The sequence below is a fragment of the Protopterus annectens genome, chromosome 2.part0, assembly GCF_019279795.1.
Source record: "Protopterus annectens isolate FY-2018-M chromosome 2.part0, PAN1.0, whole genome shotgun sequence".
Classification (NCBI taxonomy): Eukaryota; Metazoa; Chordata; order Ceratodontiformes; family Protopteridae; genus Protopterus; species Protopterus annectens.
Genome location: NC_056728.1, coordinates 497018155 through 497043158, shown reverse-complemented (window position 1 = coordinate 497043158; position 25004 = coordinate 497018155).

Here is a 25004-nt window from a genome sequence, read left to right as displayed (position 1 = left end):
AGCAGAGATTAGCCAATGCAGCAAGAACCATCTGTACATGAGTAGACACAATGTCTGAAATGTGCCACCAAACAAGGGAAGTCTGCACCAATTCTTTCAAATAGAAGTAACCTAGGAAGTCCCTCTAGCAGGGGTATGACTGTAGATAAAGAATTTAACTTAGCTGAACAACACATTCAAAAATAACAAGATCACCCAGCAGCAAATGGATGGCTGGAGTGACAGAGGCCATGAGTGATCCTGAAATCTCATCACTATCATCTGCTCCTCTAGTAACCCCCCCAACCAGAACCATTTTTGGATTCTGCAGAAGGGACAAAGCCAGTATATCATTTGTTTCTTAACCCATTGAACAAATGTTCAGATTCTAGCACTGTTAAGGGGGCCCAGAAAAAAAAATAAACAGAAAAACACCAACACATAATTTACATCTGGGCACTTTGAGATATGATTTATAACTTGGTGAACATCACCACTAACCATTGTAGCAAATGTACTCTCCTTGAATAGGGGAAATTTGGTGAGTTGTGTGAATAAGCAGATTTTGTTTTGTATTAGTGGCATCAAATAATAGTAACTTGTAGCTACATGTTCAAACAACTTAGCTGTTTTAAAGCCAGGAGTGAATCGCATCTGAACTAGTGTATTGATTCAAATTAACAGATGTAGTTAATCTTTTCTCTTAGTTTATTCAGTTAGGTCTTCTTAAAACATTGCATCCATTAATATGTGTGGACTAGACTCTAAGCTGAAAAGAAATGTGTTCATTAAATGGTTATTGAAAGGGTGCTTTGATATTATAATGGCACAGGAATTGAACATTTTCAAAAAAGCAAAGGAGTATGGGTAATCCATGCACTATTAAGCATTTCCTGCTCTTCTAAATGTGGTGTAGGAATCTTTATACTTTCTAGGCTAGCCTAACAAGTCACAGCTAACAGAACGGATGGGGAAGGCAGATGGATTATGGCTAAGATGAAGAACTCAGGAGAACCCTTATTATTAATTTCAACTTAGAGCCCACAGTATGATGCCCCAGCCTTTTAAATCAGAATTTTTGCAGCACTGGAAGACTTTACTTTAGGTCATATCCCTATAATTATAGGATATGTTAATGTACTCCTAAACTCAATCATTGACTGAACATCACATAAGGTGGAGCAGTGTACCAGAACACAAAAACTTCTGTTGGACAGAATCTCACCTTTAGGATTACTGGTTATTTAGCATCTAACTGTCCCCACTAAGCCAGGATATAACTTCACAACAATCTTTGGACAAAATAGTAGTAAACTGGATTATTTCATTATTTCAGACTTGCTCTCAACAGGTACTGTGAATTTGGAAACAATCCCATACCTCTTATTCAACCATGAGGGTGTACTTGTAAGACTCATTTTGAACCCACACAGGTTCAAGACTGATAGACTCTGGAGACTTGACCTCCTTATTTGTACCATTACAGACAAATCACAACTATAACTTAAAATGGCAGCATTACATGCTTGGGCACTAGCAGATGAACTAGACAAAGTCCTAGCATACAGACTCCATTACAGAAATACTCAGACTAGAAAGAATACATGCAAATTAACCTCCAACCCAAAAGTCATCAACAACGAATTCACCGATTTGTTCTCCAGCCTCTATTCACAACACAACCCATCCCAAGACTCTCAAACAACAACAAAAGCTACAGATATATTTGATGGCTTGCTCAATCCTTAACTACATCCTGATCAATGCAATGTAAGAAAGAAATTGCAAAAGCGCTTTTTAGCATATCTTCTGGAAAAGCCCTAGGGCCAGATGGACTGACAGTGAATCTTTATGAATTACTCCAAACCCATTTATCCACCATTTTAACTAACTTGTTCAATAAGATAAAAAATAAGGGGGGACTTCCAGTATCTATGCAGTATCTGAGAATCATAGTGCTTCCCAAACCAGGAAAGGACTAATCCCTCATCAGCAGCTACATGCCCATCTCCCTGCTAAATACAAAAACAAAACTTTATGATAAAGTGCTTACGACTAGATTATCACTAATGTTATGTACATTAACAAACCCTGAGCAAGCCCATTTAATAAAACACTGATCTAGTATGGATCAAGGTGTGCTTTACTGCTATATATATATATATATATATATATATACATATATATATATATATATATATATATATATATATATATATATATATGGGTCTATATGACTTCATCGATAAGTCATAAGATCGACATCCACTTCTCCAACACGAAAACACCGACAGATCATATAAGCAAAACTCCAAATCACCGACATTCAGTTGTCCGACAACCAAGCACTAAGAAATACAATCCCCGTAACAAATGCAGAACACTGCTACACTTACTAAAACATGGTAGGCATGATTAGTGAAATTAAAACCCTGTTGTAGACATGTACATTGAAGAAACATGTACTGATTCTCAGCAAACCGAGTGTTAGTGTACAATGCAGATACTCGCGATACTGAGTGCGTTATGTGCTCTATAACGCGAGTATTTAGCTTGTACAGTAGCTCTTAAGTTGCTAACATTATGGACATGTGTATTCAATGTACATGTCTACAACAGGGTTTTAATTTCACTAATCATGCCTACCATGTTTTAGTAAGTGTAGCACTGTTCTGCATTTGTTACGGGGATTGTATTTCTTAGTGCTTGGTTGTTGGACAACTGAATGTCAGTGATTTGGAGTTTCGCTTATATGATCTGTCGGTGTTTTCGTGTTGGAGAAGTGGATGTCGATCTTATGACTTGTCGATGAAGTCATATAGACCCATATATATATATATATATATATATATATATATATATATATATATATATATATATATATATATATGGTTTACCTTCACAATGTTGTTGCTGATCTGATCAATGCACATCTGTGTGAAAGTAACTCTGCAAAAGTTCATTTTCGTGAAAACAAAAAATGAGGAATTCACAGCAACAAATACTAGTGTGCATTCACTGTTGTGAGTTCAACATTTTGAGTGGAGATAGCACTATAGTAGGGATCAGGAAATGTACCCCTTCCCTCACTGTAGTGCAGTCTCGGAGTTTGTATATATAAACAGCAGGGGGTGTGGGGGGTACAGCCCCCCTGCTTGCCCTCCTGCAAAACATTCCTGGAGAAATCCCAAAGTGGAGTTAGTTTTGGACAAAGTTGACTTTCCTCGTGTGTCGAATTTTTAAAGTGACAGTTTTGCAATTGTGACGTTTCAGAAGGTGGTGTTTACGGCATTGTGATTAGGGTAAGTAAACAGTCGAAAATGTGTTTTTCGACATTATGAAGGTAAATCATATGTATACATATATATATATATATATATATATATATATATATATATATATATATATATATATATATATATAAATGCACACAAGCAACCAGAAAGGACCACTTACCAACAGCTGTGGCCTTGTATACTTCAATAAGGCATTCAACTCAATCTTATGGGACTACATTTGGTCCGCAGTGGAGAAATTTGGTTTTCTCTTCAATTGTATAACTAGTGTTAATTTACAAGTCCCACTTTGCTAGACTTTTAATCAACAAAACATTCTCATTCCCCTTCTACTTAAAAAGGAAACAGAGGTAGTCTAGACAGCTCGCATCACATCTGGTATCCCACCTGTGACCCAGAGGGGGGTAAGGCAAGGCTATCCCTTATCCCCTTCTATTTTTCTTTTAGCTATATAACTTTCCGTAATGCTGATCAGAAAATCTGCCTTCATGTGAGGTTAGGAATTACTGGGTATGGAATTCAAATTTCCTTTTATTTGTTGATGACTGCCTCCTAATGAATGAAAAAGGGATATAACTACACTCTACTACATATTTTACAAACATTTCATCAAGCCTCAAGATTAAACATAAATGTTAATAAAACTGAGCTCTTCTCAATTAATGAAGCTGCTAAAAATGTAAGCCACAGTAATTGGATCTCTTTGATCATGTGAAGCAAGAAATCTTCCAAATATCTAGGCATTCAGTTATCCAGTGAATATATGGAAATGATTAGCATAAATTTAAAACCACTGTGGCGGATTACTTGTCCATATCCATGCATGGAGGAGGCTCTGTCTTTCATGGTGTGATATAATTTCTTTTCTTCAGATGATCTCTTGTCCCAAGCTGTACAATGTTCTGAGACATCTCCCCATACCCTCAACCTCCCCCGGCTCAAAAAAGTTAAAAAGCTGATGAACCAATTTGTCTGGAATGGTAGACATCATGGCATAAAAAAGGATGCCCTATTTCTTTCATGGACGTACACAGGTGTGGAACTCAAAGATATTGTTCAGATGGTGGAAGCATCAGGTTCATACTTAACACCCACCAGCACTGAAATTCCTCTGTGGGCCAAAACTGAAGCAAAACATCTTCGCAGCACAACCCATAAAGCCCTTACTTGCTACTCAGCATTCTTACCCCAACAACTACACAGCTGATATACATTAGTTAATAGCGCATAAAACATTCAGAAAACATCATGCCAGTTATCTCCATCTAGATTATCAATCCTAGATAAAACTTCATCTGAAAATTGGGAATAAATTAACAATCTGGATACTTGAGAACATTTAAACAGACAGCAGAATACTATAGAACAGACAACTGACTGATAACGCAAATCCCTCCTCCTTCTTTGTCACCTTTACTTCTACTCACGAGAAGTTCCACCTCCCATTGGCAGCCTTTTAGAAATACCTTCAGCTGAGACACACATTCCATCAGTCTCTCTATTGTTCTAGACTACTTAAGTTATGTATCACAATCCAATAACTATTGAAAGATTTTCCAGGAAGCAACGTAGAAAAATTTCAAATAAAACTTCTCATATTTACTTAGCGCTTTCTAATATTTTATAGATAAAGAAAGAGAAATGGTGCAGAACCACATTAGAAGTTTTGCAGGAGACCAGCAACTCCTAGTCTGTCAAGCCAGCTAAAATAATTGTACATCCTAGCTAGCACACCTAAATTTCTTACATAAACTAAAATTCATTTACAAATGATACTGGACCCCAGCCGGGTTACTGGAGAAAGGCTATAGTAAAACAAGTGCCTGACATTTATGCCCAAACCAGTTAGCTACTGAATTCCATAAGTTCTGGAGCTGTTACCCAGTGAAGCAACTTTGAGAATATTTTTAATAGCATATCAGCTACAGTGCAGCACACTGTAAATGACTGTGTAATAGTTAAATGTTCGGCCTATGGTTATTTTTGGTAAATGTTATATTGTTATATTATTTTAATTATTGTGGATTATTACTATACATATTATCATTTTGAAATAAAAAGTAATATATATATATATATATATATATATATATATATATATATATATATATATATATATACATATATATTAAATAATATAGTCAAGTCACGATTTGAACTTCATATGGTCCTAGCTATACAAATGGATTTTAACCTTGAGGAAATTAACCTTAACCATTTTTTTCAGTATGTTTCTACCCGCACTACTCAGCTGAACTCTAGCTGTTTCTGGTGTCACGCTCTACATCACTGGTTCTCCAAAGACAACTATTCTCCTAGACCTAATCTGATATTGGGGAGCAGAAAAGAGATTAAGGCATCCCAATGCAGTAACATACTGCTGCTATGGAAAAAATTGTTTTGCTTTTTTGCATTGCCCCAAAATTCATTCACATGCACATGACAGGCAAAGCCAGAGCTGTGGAATATTACAGACATCTGCCATTATTACATCTCCAGTTTTATTGTGGTAAATGATGTACCCCTACCAGTCCTCAACAACTGATAGAGTAACAGTGTCAACCAAAGCCCCCACCCCTCTACCTAGGATAGGTGAGATGGCCAAATGTCACTCCTTTTCCTATTCCCCAACCAAAATATCTGTAGCTAGGGCTACTAAGTGAACATGGGTCTCTGAGGTTCCAGTCAGAGGTCCATCCTACTGCACAACAAAACTTCCTGAAGCTTAGATTGGCCATCACTGTGTAAATGAAAAGGTTAGCAACAGTTTATGGTACAAGCCATTGCAAAGTATAGACCTGAAAATGGAAAATACACAAGTAGTTCCTGCTTCACGTTGATTTTATTTGCACATAAGTGACATTTCAGACAAGGGAAGAAGCAGAAAGTAAAGTGGGAAATAACAGGATGGCCTTACAAAGATTTTTTATGTTAGGTTAACAGCTGTAACAGAGCATATTCAGAAATGGGGGAAAAATCCTGAAGCCTATTGCACAACCCTCATGAAAAGTCTTTAAAATCATCCCTTCAGATTGTTAAAAGTATGTCAAAGAGTTACCTGCTGCAACAGGGATCAAAGCAGGAAGTGAGAGAGCAGTCCTGAAATGAATGTTTAGTTTCATACAGGTAAATATTGTTCTAGCTGCTTTCTATAGCCACAGCAACAATCGTTCACAAGAAATCATGAAAAGAGAACTACAAACATTTCACATTTTAGCCAAGTGTTTCAAACATGGCTTACCAGTTTAAAATTGAAGTATATTGCTAATTTTAAACACAAAAATGGTCAAAGAAAAGGGTAAAATATGCAATTTAAAATATAAAAAAGCTATATTCAATAAATAACTCACATAAACTTAAATAAAAGGCGTAACTTCAAGAAAAGAAACATTATTTAAATAAGTATTCATTTAAAAATATTTTTCCTATAAAACTTTGATCATATGTTTCAAAAGACCCTGGTTGGACAGAATGTCCCTAATTTTCCCATATATCTTGCCCTGTCCTTGATTCTTGTAAGTCATTGAAGGATTTTTAGTCAATAACACCAGACATTAAAATTTCATGCTTATTGTTCAGAAAATGCAAGGTAATGCTAACTTTTTCAGTGAATTACAGTAATATTTAGAAATTGTCCCTGATTTTGGGTATCAACCCCATTTCTTTAATGTTTGTCCAAAATTCTTGAGCAAAGAAGTTGAGAGGCATTCTTCAGATCAATAAACTTACCTAACACATTTGATACAAGACATATAAAAAATACATGGGATCTAGAATGCTATACATTAAATATATACACAAAAGGATTAGGTAATGTGCATTGTGGTAAGTAGCAAAGCAAAGAATCTTGAATTCAAGTTCACAAATCATAGATCACAGAATAGTTTGTGCATCACATGCCTTACAGTCCCAGATATTCAATGTATCCATTTTAACATGTTCTGGGAGTTGAGTTGCTCTTTTATCGATTTCCATAGAACATAATAACCCATGTATGGTGTTTACTGAAAATTATTTTAAGTAGCTTCTACAGGTGTTTATAAAAAAATAATTCATAGTCTTTTTACTCAGGTTCTGACATATTTTTAATGTTTTTGCAGAATAATTTGATGCATTTTAGTAGTGTAGCAAGGGCTGTGTTCAGATTTATTAGTTTTATAATTAGACAGAATCAAGCTGATTGTATTTATTTATTTATTTATTTGCCATTTGTTGACTGGGTTTGTCCATCTGAGCTTGTGTTCTTTTTCAGCGGAGGCCTGGGGTGAAAAGCTCCAAAAAACAAGTTTTAAAATAGTAACAAGATATATAAATTCACTAATATAGACTTAACAAATGATAAAATGCACAGTATAATTGAGAAAAAGTAAGTTTCATAAGAAGTATAAAGTCAAATCTGTCAGGAGTGGAACTTAAGACATAATTAAATCAAGAACTCTGTAAGTAGGTAAGAAGAGGAAAAAAGTAAGTAAAGAACTGGTTAGTAAGAGACAGGACAGATGAGGAAGAGGAGATTTGTCTAAGGATCAAGTGTTAACTATTATGCTGCAAGATAATATGGGGAGAGAGAGAAATAAAAGGTATCAAAAATAAGAAGAAGGGGTAAAGACTGAGAAGGGTACAGGTGAAAAATAGGTAGCAGAAATAGTGCCAAACTGAGAAATGACATAGGATGTAAGTAAAAGGGAAAGGAAAGGGGTGGAAAGTGAAGGGGGTGAGAAGAGAGGGAGGGAGAACTGAAGGAAAAATATTAAGTGGGGTGATTGCAGTTACATTTCCAGGCAGAAATTATGCGATTTTTGAGGACAGTCTTGAAAACATGTTTATGGGTTATCATTCTAAGGGACAGGCTAGTGTAGGAAGGTAGCTATAGACGTTTTGTGCAAATGATTTTCTGGGTTTGTAGACTTGTAGGAGTCCTAGACCAGAGCTCCATAGAGAACGTAGAGGGTTATAGAGAGAGATGATAGAGGATATTCTAGGGCAGCAGGAGGATGGTTTGTTTAAGATAGAGTAGATGATAAATAGTTGAGTAAGTAAGACGTGGTTGGGAAATTCTACCAATTAAGAGTTTTAAGAGCAAGACAGTGGTGAGATTTAGGTGGCATGTTAGTTGCAAATCTAGCAACTTTATTGTATGTGGCTTCCAGTTTACATAGCAGAGTTGACTGTAGGGTAGTAAGGATTTGAGAGCAGTAGAAGAAGTTAGGTAGGAGGAAAGCTCTGGAAAGTGAAATTCTGGAGTTAGGAGTAAGGAACCATCGGTGTCTATAGAGTAGGCCAAGCTTTTGATGGGTTTTCTTTATAGACTGATATACACGGAGATCAAATTTAAGTTGGTCATCAATAATTACTCCTAGGAGCTTTGTGTGAGAGTCAGGTGAAATAGTAGTGTTATTGAGGGAAGAGATTGAGAAAGAGGATTTGAGATAATTAAGAGGTTTAGGTAGAAACAGGAGAAGTTTTGTATTTTTGGGGTTCAATATCAATTGGTTGCTAGAAAGCCAAGATTCAGCAAGATTAAATGAGGTTTGAGTGAGTACAGGTCAGAAGGGTTATCTGCAAAGGAGATGATAGTTGAATCATCAGCATACTGTGTAAGGGAAGATTGAGGTCAGGATGTATGTAGCTGGTTAGTAAAGATGTTAAAGAGAAGAGGGCCAAGGATAGAGCCTTGTGAGACACCCATTTGTATGGGGAGAAAAGGTGATAGACTATTCAGCCATATAACTGATTGCTGTCTGTTAGAGAGGTAGCTAGCAAACCAAGATACAGTAGAAGGGGAGATATTAAGTTCAGCCAGTTTAGAGAGAATGATAGGGTAGGAGACAGTATCAAAAGCTTTAGAGAGATCTAGGAAAAGGCAGGACACTAGCTTATTGTTATCTCTGGCTATGGAAATGGAGTTAGTAAAGGAGATGAGAGCTGTTGTAGTACTGTGATGGGGCGAAAGCCATGCTGGGTAGGGGTAGTAAGGTTTTTATGACAGAGATAAGACATAAGTTGTTTATGTACACAGTGCTCAAGAATTTTGGAGAGGAGAGAGAGTATTGCAATGGGGAAATAGTTAGAAAGTTCAACAGAGTTACCTCCTTTGTGAATAGGTTTAGTGTGAAACGTCTTCCAAAGAGTTGGGATAGTAGATTCAGAGACTGAGTGATTAATGAGGATAGAAACTGGATATGCTATGGAGCAGGCAGCATCTTTTAGGAAGACAGAGGGCAAGTTGTCAGCAAAAGGGGAACACACTTTAATTTTGAGTAAGAGTTTTTTAATATAGGAGCTATGGATAGGATTAAATGAGAAGGGCAGCATTGTGGTAGGGGGGTAATGGGAGGAGAGTGATTTGTTGGAATAGAGGATGGCATGAGCTTACTTATGGTGTCAATGAAGTAAGTGTTAAAAGTGTTTGTAGTTTCTAGGGGAGTGTTACTGGGGCAGGGGATTAGGTGTAGAAGAATTTCCAGGGTGGAGAATATGATTGACAGAATTCCAAATTTTTTTAGGGTGTCTAAATTGTGTGGACAGAGAGTCATGCTAGAAATTTTTTTTATCAATGCATATGTTTTTCTTGGCCAGATTACGAAGTTCCTTATATCTGTTGTAATAGGTAAGAAATTTTCTTTTTGACCAATGTTTCCAGGCAGAGTCTCTGTTGTGAATAATAGCACGGATAGACTGGGTGAGCCAAGGTGAGTAGTGAGATTTGACTCTTAACTATTTTAGGGGGGTGCTAAAGAATTTAAAATGTTAAGGAAGATAGTATTGAATTGGAGAACAGCTTTGTCTAAAGGGAGGTGGTAGAAAAAGGACCAGTCAATGGAAGAGAGTAGATTATTGAGAGTCTCTGGACTGTAGTTAGTTAGCTTACAACGTTCTTTGAATTTGTGAAGTTGGGGGAGGTGAGGGGAGGACGTCAGGACTCCTATAGAGGACTGATCACTAATACAGTCTGGAAGAGATTCAGGATGATGATAGAGGTTAGGATAAGAGACTAGAATCCAGTCAATAGTGGAGCTAGAATTAGTAGGCTTGTGGATAAAAGTAGGAAAGTAGATAAGCTGGGTGAAACCATGAAGATGAATGCTAGTGGGTGAGGAGTGTGAGGAGACAGTGAGACAGTTAATATTAATGTCTCCAAGAATGACAGTTTCATTAGGTATGTTATTAGCCAACCAGTGAAGAATTTCTTCAAGAAGCGGTATGTTATCACCTGGGGGAATATAGATAGCAGCTATTGTCAGGGTTTTATATTTGTTGAGTTTGCAGTTTGCAATGAGGAGTTCAGAAGGGAGAAATGGGGGAGGTAGGGTGGTAAGAGGGGTTATGGTTAAGAAACCAGAAAACATAATGGCTACACTTCACCTCTTTTGTGTGTTCTGTCAAGGCATAAAATGATATAGCTGGGAGAGAGAAATTCATTGTCTGTGGTATGTGGGTTAAGCCATGTTTCAGAAAGAGAGCGAGATTATATATGGGGCATAAAGGTCTATCCAGGAGTGAAATTCTGTTATCTTGTTCAGAATACTGTGGATGTTAATGGAGTAGAAGGAGAGATGTTTATGGTTTGAGTTAGATACTCGTGAGGCAGTGATAGTTGAGTAAGTGGAAGGGGTTGAGTTATTGTTGGGGCCTGAGTTGGGGTGGATATCGCCTGAGAGATGAAGTGTGTGACAGGGATGAAATAGCTGTGATATGATATAGTGAGGTAAGGGAAATGTGGGTTTAGGTTTATTGTCAGCAAAGAAAATAGGTAAGGTTTTTTTAGATAGTGAAAATTCAGTAAAGTAGAAGAGAGAAGATGATATGGGAGAGGTGAGATAGGTAAAGTTAGTAATATGGCAGGCAGAAGTAGGAGAGTTTGGATAAAGGGTTAGATGAATGTGATAGGTAGTGAGGTGTAGTAGTGGAAGAAGAAGAATGGGTAAGGTTAAGTAAAAGGGATGTAGGAAAAACATAGTGATAAGTACAGTATGTGAAGTGAAAACAAAGAATATGTGAGCTAGAGAAAAGGAATACGTTGAGTAAAGGTGGAGGGGAGGGAAAGGGGGTTGAGTTAGGAGGGAGTAGAAAGTTAGAGAATGAATAGAGAAGGGGAGAGGCTAGGAAGTGATACGTAGGGATCTAATTGGAGGTGAAGAATGAAGAGACGGAGTGTCTAGGGATGGAGTAAAGGAGGGTGGGTATAAAGGAAATTGATGTGGGGGTGAGTGAGATGAGGGTAGGGTAGGGGAGCAGAGTGAGCCTGAGCATAGCGAGGGCGAACAGAGTGGGTTGAGCCACAATGAGAAATGCCACACGACCACAGGGGAAAAAAATCAGGGAAGTCCAAAAGAGTATGTAGCTTTCCTATAGACTGGTTATGGAAGAGAACCAGGTAAGAGAGCTTGTAGTGGATCAGGTTAAGAGAGAGAGGGGGCAAGCAAAGGGAAACAGGAGTCTAGTAAGGTATCTACAGATAGAGATAAGGGTGGCTTTAATATTAAAGTTAAAATAGCTAGAATGCAGAAAATTAAAGGTGGCTAAAGATTAGTAGTTTGAGGGAAGAGTAAGAGAGAGCGAAGGTGGGAAAAACAGAGCAGGAGTAGGAAATAGACAGATGAGATAGGTGCAGTTGGCCAGCTCAGCGTAAAGTACCAACATATAATCTAATACACGAATACAAGGAAGTATAGGGTGAACATACAAAGCTGACTTGTGCTTGATACTGGGAAGACATAGCACAGACCACTGGAAGCAGAAGATTCAGGAATCTGTGTTGGGGCAAGCAGCTCTAGTCGTCAGATCTGACTTGGGCTGGGGTAATAATCTATACAATAAAATAAAAGTAGAGAATTTAGGGCCAAACAAGTACAGATGTTGTGGAAGCACAAGTATTAACAAAATAAGAGAGGTCAAAGGGATATAGAGATAAGAAGGTGAAGTAGAGAAGGAAACTATAAAATAGGAGTCAGTGGTAGTAGGTAAGCAGTGACAAGTACAAAATGTAGATAAGGAATTACAGAGAAAGAAAGCAATTAATACTGTTAGCAAATTTTTCAAACTGGCTGATTGAAGTTAGTTATCTATTTTATTTTGTGTTCTTTTATTTTAAATGTTAATTTTATAAATAATGTATTTAAAACTTATGTACACTAAGGGGGGGCTAACCAGCAAATAGAGCAAGAACAAGTGGAAGATGAGTGGAGGTTGAAATGTTGCAGATAGGAAGAAAGTGACATGAGGCAGGAAACAAATGAAAGAACAGTCAGTGTGGAGAAAGGAAAAAAAGTGTTTTCATGATCAGAAGCTCAGTCTCAAAGAGGACTAGCAATTTTGGCAAGTGAGAAAGGTGCAACAAATATCCACAAAACAGCCCCAAAACAGTACCAAATAAACAAATAACAGGGCTGGAGTCACTCAAGAGCTTTAGTGTTCAAAAAGAATTTAATAACACAAAGCATAAAAATGAGTTAATCGCTTTTGTCCTTGCCAACAAGGACTTCATCAGAACTGACCACACCGTACAAATGTTCATTTAAATACAAAATAAATTAATTATAGAACCAATGAATATTGAGCAAGTTAAAACTGGGTAAAAAAGGAGTTTTCTTTTCTTTAAGGTATATGCCATAATTAAACATACATTAATAGGGATGTAAGAAATATATAGATTAATCTAAATTATTTCTAAAACAACATAAATAAATAATAAAGCTGTATAGATAATGTGTTAGCGTTAATAAAAACTCAATAACCCGCCAGGGTAACCATTCAAAACTGGGTTACAGTTTAGTTGCCCTTAATTTTAATAAAGAGGTTATAGAGGTAGCTTCATTTAAACCTATTTTTTTCACTTGCATTCAAACACACCTGTCATAATAATTCTCTATACTTTAATGTTTGTTCCCAAGGACCAACTCTGGGATTTTTTGCTACCTGTTCTAAAATAAAAAATAATATTTCTTATTTTCTTTGCATACCATCCTATGCCTATACAATGGCATTTCTCTCTTTTTTATTTTTTATGTTATTCCTATGCTCATAAATCCTTTTGTGCAGTGGGTGTTTAGTTTTACTAACATAAAACGAGAAACAGGAGTCACAAAATGCTAAATACTCAACTCTTATACTTTTACAGTTGAACCTTCATCTGAATCTGAATGTGCAATTAATACTTGGTAAAACAATATTATCCCCCTCAAAAATACACTCACATTGTCTAAACATTCCACACTTGTACATACCTTTCCTTCTATTGACTGTGTTGTCTGGGTTATTCACACCTGCTCTTTCAATTTTTTCTTTTAGTTTGTTACATCTTTTAAAGATAAATACAGCTTCCCTTCCCACCTTCTCTATTAAATCTGCATCACTCTCTAGCACTTTCTAGTTGCTCTTAATAGCACTTTGAATGGCCTTACTTTCTTTGCCATACGTAAGTACCATGCTATTGTCAAAGGGCACCTTTCGAACACCGGAACTATCCTTGCCATCGTTTTCTACCCTATCTTGGTTGCTGGCAAAAGGGAGTCCCTTACCTGGAAAGGGGTAGAATCTAGAATTTCTCCCTTGCTGGACTTCCCTATGGATACAATCCATCAGCTCCTCTGAGCACCCCCTTTCATAAAGCATGTGCCTTAGGAAACTCGTTTCCTTCTCGACCATATCATCTGATATGATCCCGGATAACCATACCATCTGCTCTTTTACTAGGCTTTTCTTTTGTTTGGATGGATGACAGCTGTGTAAATAATTATTAAAGAAAGTGGGCATCCTATATGTGTTGGATTTAAAAATTCCCAAATCAAAATCTTTACTTAAAGTTATGTCTAAAAAATGAATGTGTGTTACAGAAAAAAAAAATGTGCGAATTTCATAAAAGTGTTGGAACTATTAGTACAATCAATGAATTGACTAAGGGAGTATTCATCTACCTTCCAGATCAGAAAGTTATTGTCCAAAGACCTTAAATATGTAACAATATACACTTTATATTGGGACAATAGAACATACTTAGTTTCCCAAGACCACATGACTATGCCTTTATAAAGCATAAGATGCTCCCATGACCACATCACTAATCTGTTTGAAGAACCCCCTCCAAAAATAATAATAATAATAATAATAACAATAATAATAATAATAATAATAATAATAATAATAATAATAATAATGCTAAATACCAATTTGTTTTTAAAAGAGTAGACAAAGTGATAAGTGATTGAAGAAATAGAAAATCTAAAAAAAGTGAGAGGAACAAAAGGGAATACCTCAATCACACAGTGGACCCCACCCCCAAACATCCCAAAGTTTCTTTTGGTAATGTTGATAATGTCAACTGACTCCAGCCCTGTTATTAAGTGAGTAAGGTGTGACCAGATTTCACTGAACCAGTTTCTGAGCTTAGACTGATTAAAATGTGGGCGGAGGTGGCCAGTGTAGTTACTAGTGAGGAGGGGTGAACACATGAGATTATTCTCATAGGCACACATAATCTGTCAGAGGAACAAACTGAGGTGGCAGCAAGCAGGGCTAGGAATGTGGCACAGAGATGCCAAGAGATGGTGCTGGCGGTAACATTCTCTGAAGTGTGACCTGTACCAGCAGTCAGCATACAGCGGAAAGAGAAGATTCTGCAGTATAATGCCTGGATACAGCAGTGAACAAGACAGAAAGACCTAGGACTGGCAGGAGGATGGCATGGAAGCCCAGGCAGCAGTTCTGTAAAGCAGGCATGCTATGTCTTACCCCCAGAAGGACAGCAGTGCTTAGTGTTGGGTTGGAAAGGTATATCCTAATGACTGTACCCTTCAATGAAGATGAGAGGGAAGTGATGGAAGCAGAAGAAGGTACAGGTGTTTAAAAAGTAGAATGAAGGAAAACAATTAATGCAGGACATAACAGATGAATAAACAAGGGTCACTTGGATGGTGACCAGGTAGTCGTAGTCTGGATAGGAAGATGGTGGAGCTGCAGGAATAAATGCAGGAGGTGAGGGTAGACATTGCTGACATCACAGAAATGGGCAGTGGCATGGCAACAGAGTTGAACATGAGATGCCTAGGTATTAGGTTATTCAGGAAGAGCAAAGAAATGAGAGATAGGATGGAGTAACATTCTACATGAAGAACGGCATCAGATATGTGGTTAGGAATCAAAAAGAACACCAAACCAGGAGCAGGGTAAGGGAGTAGTTAGGGCTTTTGGTTAAATTAAGTAAACTAACAGTTAAAATACAGGAAAGGGGGAAAGGTGGTGGGTTGATACAGAAAACCATCAATCACGAAGAGCAAGAGGAGTATAGCATTATACTTATGCACCAAAACTGTTACTGAAATACCCTTCTAGACATACAAAATAAGACAGAGGGATATAAAGATGGTACAGAACTTCCTCACCTAATTAGACAACAAATCAGAATATGTTTACTCCTCTTCACTGGGGAAGAAGTTGTTAAGGTGATGAAGCCTTGCCTCTGGGTAAAACCCCAGACCTTGTTACTTTATCTACTGAAATGTATAAAGTTAATAAAACAATACATGTGTAATTTTATCTTACTAAGTTGGCTAATTTGGTTCACACCTTAGTATTAATACCTCTAACATGAAAGCAAGCTATAACATAATAACAGTGGCTATTTTAAAACCAAACAAGGACCCTTTAATAGTTACATCATATAGAACCATTTCAATTTTAAGCTATAAAGATATTTATTGCACGTTTTACTAATAAATTCAAAGCATTGTTCCCAGAATGAATCCATAAAGACCAAGCAAGCTTTGTTGCTGACCGAACAACTTGTGATAATCTAATCAAAACTTCCTTACTGGTGGAGCATGCTAATAAGTATTCCCACCTTCTCATGATGATTAGTTTGGAAATTGAAAAAAAAATGATAGGGTTATGTGGCAGCTTTTGTTTCAGGGGTTGTTAGTGAAGCAGTTTTCCCCAGAGTTCAAGAAGCTGATTGATGCTACTACTAGAATCAAAATAAGTTCACTACTATCTTCAGAAATACCTCTTTGTATGGCAACTAGGTAAGAGTGCATCTCCTTTATTATTTGCTATGTACATGGAATCTCTGGCAGTTAGATTTCATATTTATTTATTTATTTATTTATTTATTTATTTGACATTTGAATACTGGGGTGGTCTGACTGGGTCTACAAAACCCATTTTCAGCAGAGGCCTGGGGAGAAAAGTGCCACATACAGTACAATACAAATACAGTATGATCCAATACAATAAAAATTATATTAGAAATACTATACAAAAAATAAGTTGAAAGAACAAACTGCTACTAGATGTTGAAATATATTACTTCACATCTAGACAATTCTATACAGTTACAACACTGTAGACAATAATAGTCACTCTCACCATACATGACGTAGATAGTGTCCAAAAAAGTAGTACGTAGGTAGTGCAATGTGTGACATTGACTGTAATAGTACAAGCAAAACAGAATGTTAGTTTCAGTTAGGAAAATAGCAGCCAGAAAGTTAGTGATGCAGATAGATAGTGAGAGAGAGTTGAGGAATAGAAGCAATAAAGCCTGAGCAGTAGCTTAAGGATATTATATTGAAGAAGGGAAGGAGTTAGAAGAGCCTTAGGATCTTGCAGTCTGTGAGGGATTGAAAGGTGACAGAAAGAGGAAGACCTGAGCATTAGGCAGGCTTTATGCAGGAGCTAAGCCATGCATTTTTGGGATGGTTTTTTAAAGAGGCTTTGAAATGGGTTATTGCAGGCATAGACCTGGTAGCTAGAGGTAGTGAATTCCAAAGTATAGAGACAGAGTATGAATACAGAGAGTGACCAGGTTTTCTTGTGGGTTAAGAGATTTTTGTCTTCTGATCGTAAGAATAGATTTGGTGTGTAAGGTGTAACTAGACTGACTAGACTCTTTCAAGTTTGTGTATTTTACGGTTCAACACTTTGTTACAAAATTGGTCTACCTCATCAAAAATGTTGTCATAATTTCATTTTACTGAAGAGAAATTAACATCCTTAACCATTGTGTTGTTTAAACCATTCAACTCCTTAAGCAGAGTATCAGCCTTCGCTTCACTGGTTACATCAACTCTACCACCTCATTTTTGTTTTTCACACATTCTGTCAGTGACCAAAGTTTAAATTATTTGGACATTACCCTGTTCAAAGACACTATCAACAACAGGTTTGGTTCAAAGGTATTTAGGAAACCAGCATATTCCAACTCATACCTGCACTTTGAGAGCAGCCACCCTTTTTATCAAAAGAAAGGGATTGTTAAAGGGCAGCTCATACGTGCATCCAGAATGACCAGTACTACAAAAATTTTTTAGAAGAGGTGAACTTCTTGAAAGAGAGGTTTTACGAAAGAGGTTATCCTGTCACATTGGTCAACACTCTGGCCTTAGAATTATGTACGCATAGGGAAGATATATATCCACCTTTATTAGGGTCTACCACCACGTTAGTTGATGAGCTGAATACCATCCCCCAAAAGTTTGAGCAAAATGTATACACACACACTTTTTCCAGTAATTCTAGGTTAATAGAGGAAGCAGTACTAAGGTTTTGGCCCGTACTTTCATTACGTGAAGGATTAACAGAGATGGTTTCAAAGCAACCCAAATTTGTTAGGCGAAGGGACACTAATTTGAAAGAATTGTTTGAAAGAAAGCATACAATGGAAACTGTTAACATTAGACGCAAGAAAGGAATATTTAAGTGTGGAATGTGTAAACAGTGCCCAAACATTTTCAATGGTGACACTTTACATATTCCATCAAGGAAATTTATATGTCGGGCAAGTGGGTATTTTAATTGCAACACAAAATATGTTGTTTATTTAGGTTTTTGTTTAAAATGCCAAAGCTTCTATGTAGGGAAAACAGAAAGGACATTAAAAAGAAGAATTTATAAACATTTATATGACATCACAAAGAAGAAGGAATCTAATGCTTTTTATAAGCATTCATTGTCCTGTCCCAACATGGAGCTTAGGTTTATTGTTTTAGAGCAGCTTACACTGGTAGAGGGGGTAATTGGGAGAGTAAACTGGAATACAAAGAGCTTATATGACAACTAAGGTTGGACGCTGCAAAATGGCCAGGGCTTAACGACAACATGAACTTGAGCAGTGTTTTGAAATTAAGAAGAGCCAAATTATAATAACACAACATAAAATTGGTATATTCACACACTTAATACACTCCCAAAGAATTGATTCATACATTTTTTATTATTTTGATTTTTCATATTTATTCATTATTTTTTACTTATTTATTTATTTTTTTTCTTTATACTTACTTAGTATTCATTAGTATTTATTATCTTGATCGCAATATGATTCATTTAATGTTTTGTTGAACAATGTTTAGCAAGAAGTTTATGTTTCGAGCCTTTATGTATATGAGAAATATTATGACAAGGCTATTTAACTGGTTTTACATGTAGCCCTTTTAATACCAAGCACTTGCAGGTGATATTTTATCAATTAGTTTTTTAACTTAATTGATTACATGAATTTTTTAGTATTTAAATAGGAGCAGTTGTTACATGGTGTTCATCTTGATAAAGCTCAGTATTGCACTCAGCGAAAGCGCTTGAGGGATTTGTTACTGTGTGGTTTTTATCCAATAAATTTGTTCGTTGAATTTCATCTACTGGATTTTCATTTACCTTCCTTTTGCTGTGGACTACATTTTTTGGTTTCTTGGCTTCAGATGGTAGGAGTAATGTCAAAGAGCTAATTCTGAAATGAGAAAAAATATGCCTCGACTTTGAGCAAAGAATACAGGTCATGGGTTAGTTCATTCAGCCATTAACTCTGTACGCATCTTCTGGACTATCAATATCATTCCTTAATTTGTTCTTTAGAAATTTCATGTAGCCAGTTACTGCTTTCATTTGTTATGGAGAAAAAAATAGATTTAACGAGTACTTAAGGTCTCTACCATTAGCTAATGGGAGTCTGGCTATTGGCTAATGGGAGTCTGGGTGTATCAGATTTTGAAACTCTACTATGGCAACCAGGACTTATGACACATTACTGACAACTTCTTATAATGTACCTGTTCTGATAAAATAACTGAAATAGGAGTCAGTTATCTTTTTCCTTATTTAACCCTTTTTGGTTCACTGTCATTTAGCGCTGCAGTTTATCTTAGATCTAGCGCATACATGGCCCTTTAGTTTTTTCTCCGAACATTCTTATAAATGATATATGACTAGAAAGTTGAATTAATCTTGTCATGGAAAGAGTGGTATGCTACCTGACATAAAGGATACAAGTTAGGTGCTCCCAGTCACAGGTTCAGCAAGATTGTCCTGACTAGCTGCAGTTAAAATTACTACAGCTTAATACTTCAGGATTTTAATTTGATTGGTTTTCATATATTATTTAATAATTGTTGCCCTATCTAAAATGGCAAATGGCATCTGCTTATCATATCACAGATACAATGATGTACTAATAGTTATACATAGCCAAGGACAAGATTCATATAAAGTGTTTGTATCAGTAAGGCACTAGCCATACAGGACAGGAAAACAGCACATAAGGTACAACCTATTCACTACCAACCCCTATGCAAAAGAGGTATAAAAAATGAGACTTATCCTATTGTAGCTTGGAAGAATAGCCTATCATTTATGACCTCATCTCAAGTTAATTGACAATGATCTCTGTGTTAAAAGAGATAAATACTGTATGTCATGTAAACTGGATTTCGATCTGACAAAGCTCTTCTAAGAGTGAAAGCGCTCATCTGTTTTCTTTTGAATAACGAAGGTTTGATTTCTTAACAAGTTATAATTGCCTGAGTACTCTGAAGTATCAACTGAGCTTGTCTAGAGTACATGGTACTTTTTTCCTGATTTTTTATAGGATTCACAGGCAGCAGTTTTGCTGCTCACAAGTACCAGTTTTCCCTGTGGTCTGTATATATGTATGTGTGTATATATATATATATATATATATATATATATATATATATATATATATAGGTTTACTACTGAAATTTCGAATCAGCTTTGTTCGACCGTGTAAAATGTTGACCCGAAATGCTGAATACGAAATTTCAAATAGGAAACCAAAGCGAAAATGAATACATCGACCACCGTGGTTCAATGTATTCGACATAGCAGGAGGTGACATCACTCACCTCCTGCTATGCACATTAACATATGTTGAACTCTACAGTCAATGGTACGTTAATTCTGCTATTTTGCAGGGGGGCTATGATTCAATTAAAACATCTGTGGAGCACTGGTGGAATGTGATGACTTCAAAGTTAACCATTGTGTTCCATGTTTTTGCAACTAGCGCTTTAACCTTTGCAAACTTCATTGGGACAGGGCACAGACATTAATCAGGCAATGACAAACAACATGGAGGTACAGTGTGTGACAGAAGCTTGCTGATGAGCATAACAGCAGCATCAGGCTAAAGGTAACAAAGCAGCAGTAAAACAGTTAAAAGTGAAGGTCAATGCTGCCAATTTGTCTTGTAAATGTTTACTCAAAGTTAGTTAGCCATATGTCTGTGTTAGTAGTTTGATAACCTGAGAAAGTACATGGTGAACAGAAGGGGTCCAGTACTAAGCACTGAGGAATGGGTCCCGAACTGCAGCTAGGGGGAGGCAAAGGGAGAAGCTGCCCCAGGTACAAGCCATTTGGGTAACACAACTGTTAATGCAGAAGTAAAGTACCAGTATTGCTGATTGTCAGTATTATTCATTAAAGGTATTGCCATGCATTTATTTAATCAGCTATGGCTGTTTAAATTAATGAAAAATGTGCAAGTAAGCAAATCACAATTAACTTCTTTTTTTGCTCTTCAAGTTTGATTTGAGGGGTACTAGTGTAGGGAATTATTGAGACAGGGTGCAAATACCCATAGCTGCTGCTCTGAATGGACTGTCACTTTCTTTTCTAACATGGTGACTGCTACTTTTACTATATGCACTGTATCTGTCAGTTTGATATCCATCATATAACATGTGTTTACATTTTGACCTTTAAGCTTATTTTAAGCATATTTATAATTCTGCTGCAGCAACCTTTGCCAGATCTAGCTATGAACTGTATGGCTACTATCTGTAAATTCAGTGACTTTCTTAAAGAAGTTTAATAAATTAAATAGAAAAGATCTCCCTTAAAAAAACATTGGGGGCCTAAAGCAATGAGATTGTTTTATATTGGAGTTTATGAAATCAGACATAATATACTCCATGACTTTACAAATTAGGTGGAGTTCTTGGGATCTGAGGTAAGGAACCCTTTTTGGAGTGGCAAAATGATAGCCATTTTCCATACTTCAGGAACATGCCCTGTGGCTATACTTATATTGAACAGTTTTAGGAGGAGTTCAGAGTGGACATTTTTTATGCTAAGTAACCACGTATGTTGTCATGTGTCATAGAGGTGGTATAATGACAAGGGATTGAGGACAGCGCATTCTGGCTGGGCTAGTATTTGTTAGCTCCTGAAGTTATTTGAGCACCTTTTTTCACATTAACATCTTTGATATTCATTTTTTATGTGTGATGATTTTATCAGTCCAGAATGGATCTTGAAAAAAAGGTTTTAAGAGTGCTTGGAAGTGTGCAAAACTGTGAAGTGCTGAAGAACTTAGAAACAATTAAATACATTTCTGACAGGTTGCGGCTTCAAGATGGTTGGGGTTTTACTTATTAAGTTCTGGGGAAAGGAAGGTAGATATGCTGTAAGTTTGCATTCAGTAAGGCTCCTTAACATAGACCTATGGCTAACTAATTTTGTTGATGACTGCAAGAAGGGTGCTGTCATTCACTCAGCATCTGATACCAGGCTGCCACAGAAAAGATTAAACCAGAAAATCAGTGATGTATTTGAAGTTGGCACATATTAACTCCAGAGAAGTGTGCATCGCTCTTTTTGGTAAACAAATCTGGACAGCAACTTATAGTATAGACAGCACCCCACTCCAGATGGATATGTTCATTAGGGATCTCAGCACTCTCAGAGACACGTCCCTATCCTTCGACCACAGAACAGCAGCAGTAGTCAGGAAATCATTCTGTCTAGCTCAGTTTATAACCTACAGTATCTCATCTAGGTCAAAATAAGCTATCATCCTTCTATACTGTATCCTGATCAGACGAGTTATAAAACATAAATGCCTCTTTTGGTTAGTGTGTTTGTTTGGCCTTAAGTGGTGATAATGAGTCAGGTTGGAGAGGTTGGAAGATGAGAGAGTCTAACAGCAGGACTACTCTGGGCTGCCCAGGGAGCCATTTGTCATTTTTGAGGGTTAGACAGTGGTGCCTTTGGGAGGGTGAATTAGTAATGAAGTGACAGATTTTGATTTTGACAGTCTTTTTCACCTTAAGTTCATTAAGTGGGCATTTAATTCTAGTCACCAGCCCTTATTTTGCAACTGAAAAGCATTTAGATTACTTTGCACATTGATATATTCTTCTTCTTAGAGACAGTTTGTTCCCCCTAGTACTTCACAAACACACTCAAAAAGGTTTTAGCTATGTTTCAATTCAGCTTCTGCGAAAGAAACTGACTGTGGCACTAAACAAAGAATCTCCATTGCACCCCATAAAAATCTTATTTATTTTAGTAGTAGTATATCTGAACAAGTCCATTAGTTCAAATATCTGGTTGCTTGATTAAACCCTTACTTATTTTTAATACCATCTTAACTGAATTTATTTATTTGTTTGTTTGTTTGTTTATTTATTTATTTATTTAACATTTGGTTACCGAGAAAGTCCGACTGGGTCAGAGACCCTTTTTTCAGTGGAGGCCAGAGAAGAAAAGCTCCAATACAAAGTAATAAAAAAGATAATACAGAAATTAATGGTAAATGCAAGTATAATACAGCAGTAGACAGTTATGGAAAGTAGTACACAAATGATTTAATTGTATAAATGTTAACATGGTTGCACATGGGAGTATGTTGTTACATAAAAAATGTGATTGACATTGTTTTACAGTTTGTTTAGGTAGATTGCTTTGACATAGATTTTTCTCATATTTACATGGAGGAAGATTTAATAAGGAAAACATAAGAGTGTGAGGTTGATCTGAATGAGATGAATAGCTTACAGGAAGCAATAGTGAGAAGTAGTTGGTATGGAATAATACATAAGTCGTTAGTAAGTGAGAAGCAAATGAGTTCTATATCTAGTGGAGGTGGGTATTCGAACAATAGGGGCTCGAGATTAGATAAAGTAGAGTAGGGGTGAAATGAAAAGAAGTGAAAGAGACTACATGAAAGACAAGTATGTAGAAGAACTAAATGAACATAGGGAATTAGTAGTAAAAGTGCATAACAGGGCCTGAAGAGAGTGAGGAGGAAGGTGGAGTGGTAGAGTTATAATTCATGTAATTAATTTGGTTTGGAGTAGGTGCAGTTAGTTGACTTGAGTAGCAATTATTTTAGTTTAAATTTTAATTTCTTGAGATTTAGGATAGTTTTAATGTCTAAAGGTAGTGTGTTCCATATTCTAGTTACAGAATATGAGTAAAGGGATTTCCCAGCAGCTTTGTTTGGTTTGTATAGAGTTAATAAATGCTTGTCTTTAGAGCGGAGAGTTCAACTGTATGTATCGAGTTGGAGTAAAGAATTTATTGAGGGATATATCTCAGAATTATTGATGATTTTGTGGGCCATTGTTAGTTGTTGGTAGGTTAGTTGTTGGGTAGTATGAGCCAGTTAAGGGAGGTAAGAGACGTACAATGGTGTTTGTGGAATGGTAATCCTGTTGTGAATTTTGCAACTTTATTGCAGCAGTATTACAATTTATTTGTTAATGTAGTTTGGAGGTTGATAAGTGTAGGAGCACCATATAGTGAAGATGGCAGTAGGTATGTGGTGACCAGAGTTCTTTTTGTGTCTGAGTCCATAAAGTGTTTATGTCGATATGTATGATTTTTGTATGAAGAGAAGTAGATTGGTTTTGTTTGGGTTTCGTCAGAGTTGTGCTTTATTGTGCCAGATTTTGATGAATGAGAAGGCTGTTTGGGTTATGTGTCTAAGGTGTGATACATTCTTACAGGAGAAAATGATAGCTGAGTCATCAGCATAATGGATAAGGGTGCTTTGGCTGGAAGGGTTATGGAGGTTATTTATAAAGATGTTGTAAAGAAGGGGACCAAGGATAGAGCCTTGAGGGACCCCTGTTTTTTTAGGTAGATATTCTGAGAGTGAGCCATGCCATTTTACACACTGTTGTCTTTGAGATAGGTAGCGTAAAAAACATTGTAGAGAAGCATGTGTAAGGTATAGGGAAGGTAGTTCATGCAAAAGTTTGGGATGTGACACAGTGTCAAATGCCTTTGATAGATCTAGGAATATTGCTGAGGTTAGGTGTCCTAAGACTCTGACTTTGTTGATTGTGTCTATGAATGTTATTAGGGCAGTTGTTGTACTGTAAGCTGGCCTGAAGCCATGTTGGGTGACTGTAAGTAGGTTATTATGAATAAGGGAGTCAAGAAGTTGCTTATGTATACATTTTCCCAGTATTTTGGAGAGAGGAGATAGACTGGAAACAGGGCAATCGTCGGATAGTTCTATTGATTTTCCTCCTTTATGTAGGGGGTTGACAATAGATTTTTTTTCCAGATTGTTGCGACACATGCTCCTAGGATGGATCTATTTGTGAGGATACTTACAGGGTAGGCAATAGCATCATCTGCAAGTTTTAAGTATTCAGACTGGAGGTTGTCAGCTGATAGGGAGTTAGATTTTATTTTATGTAATAATTG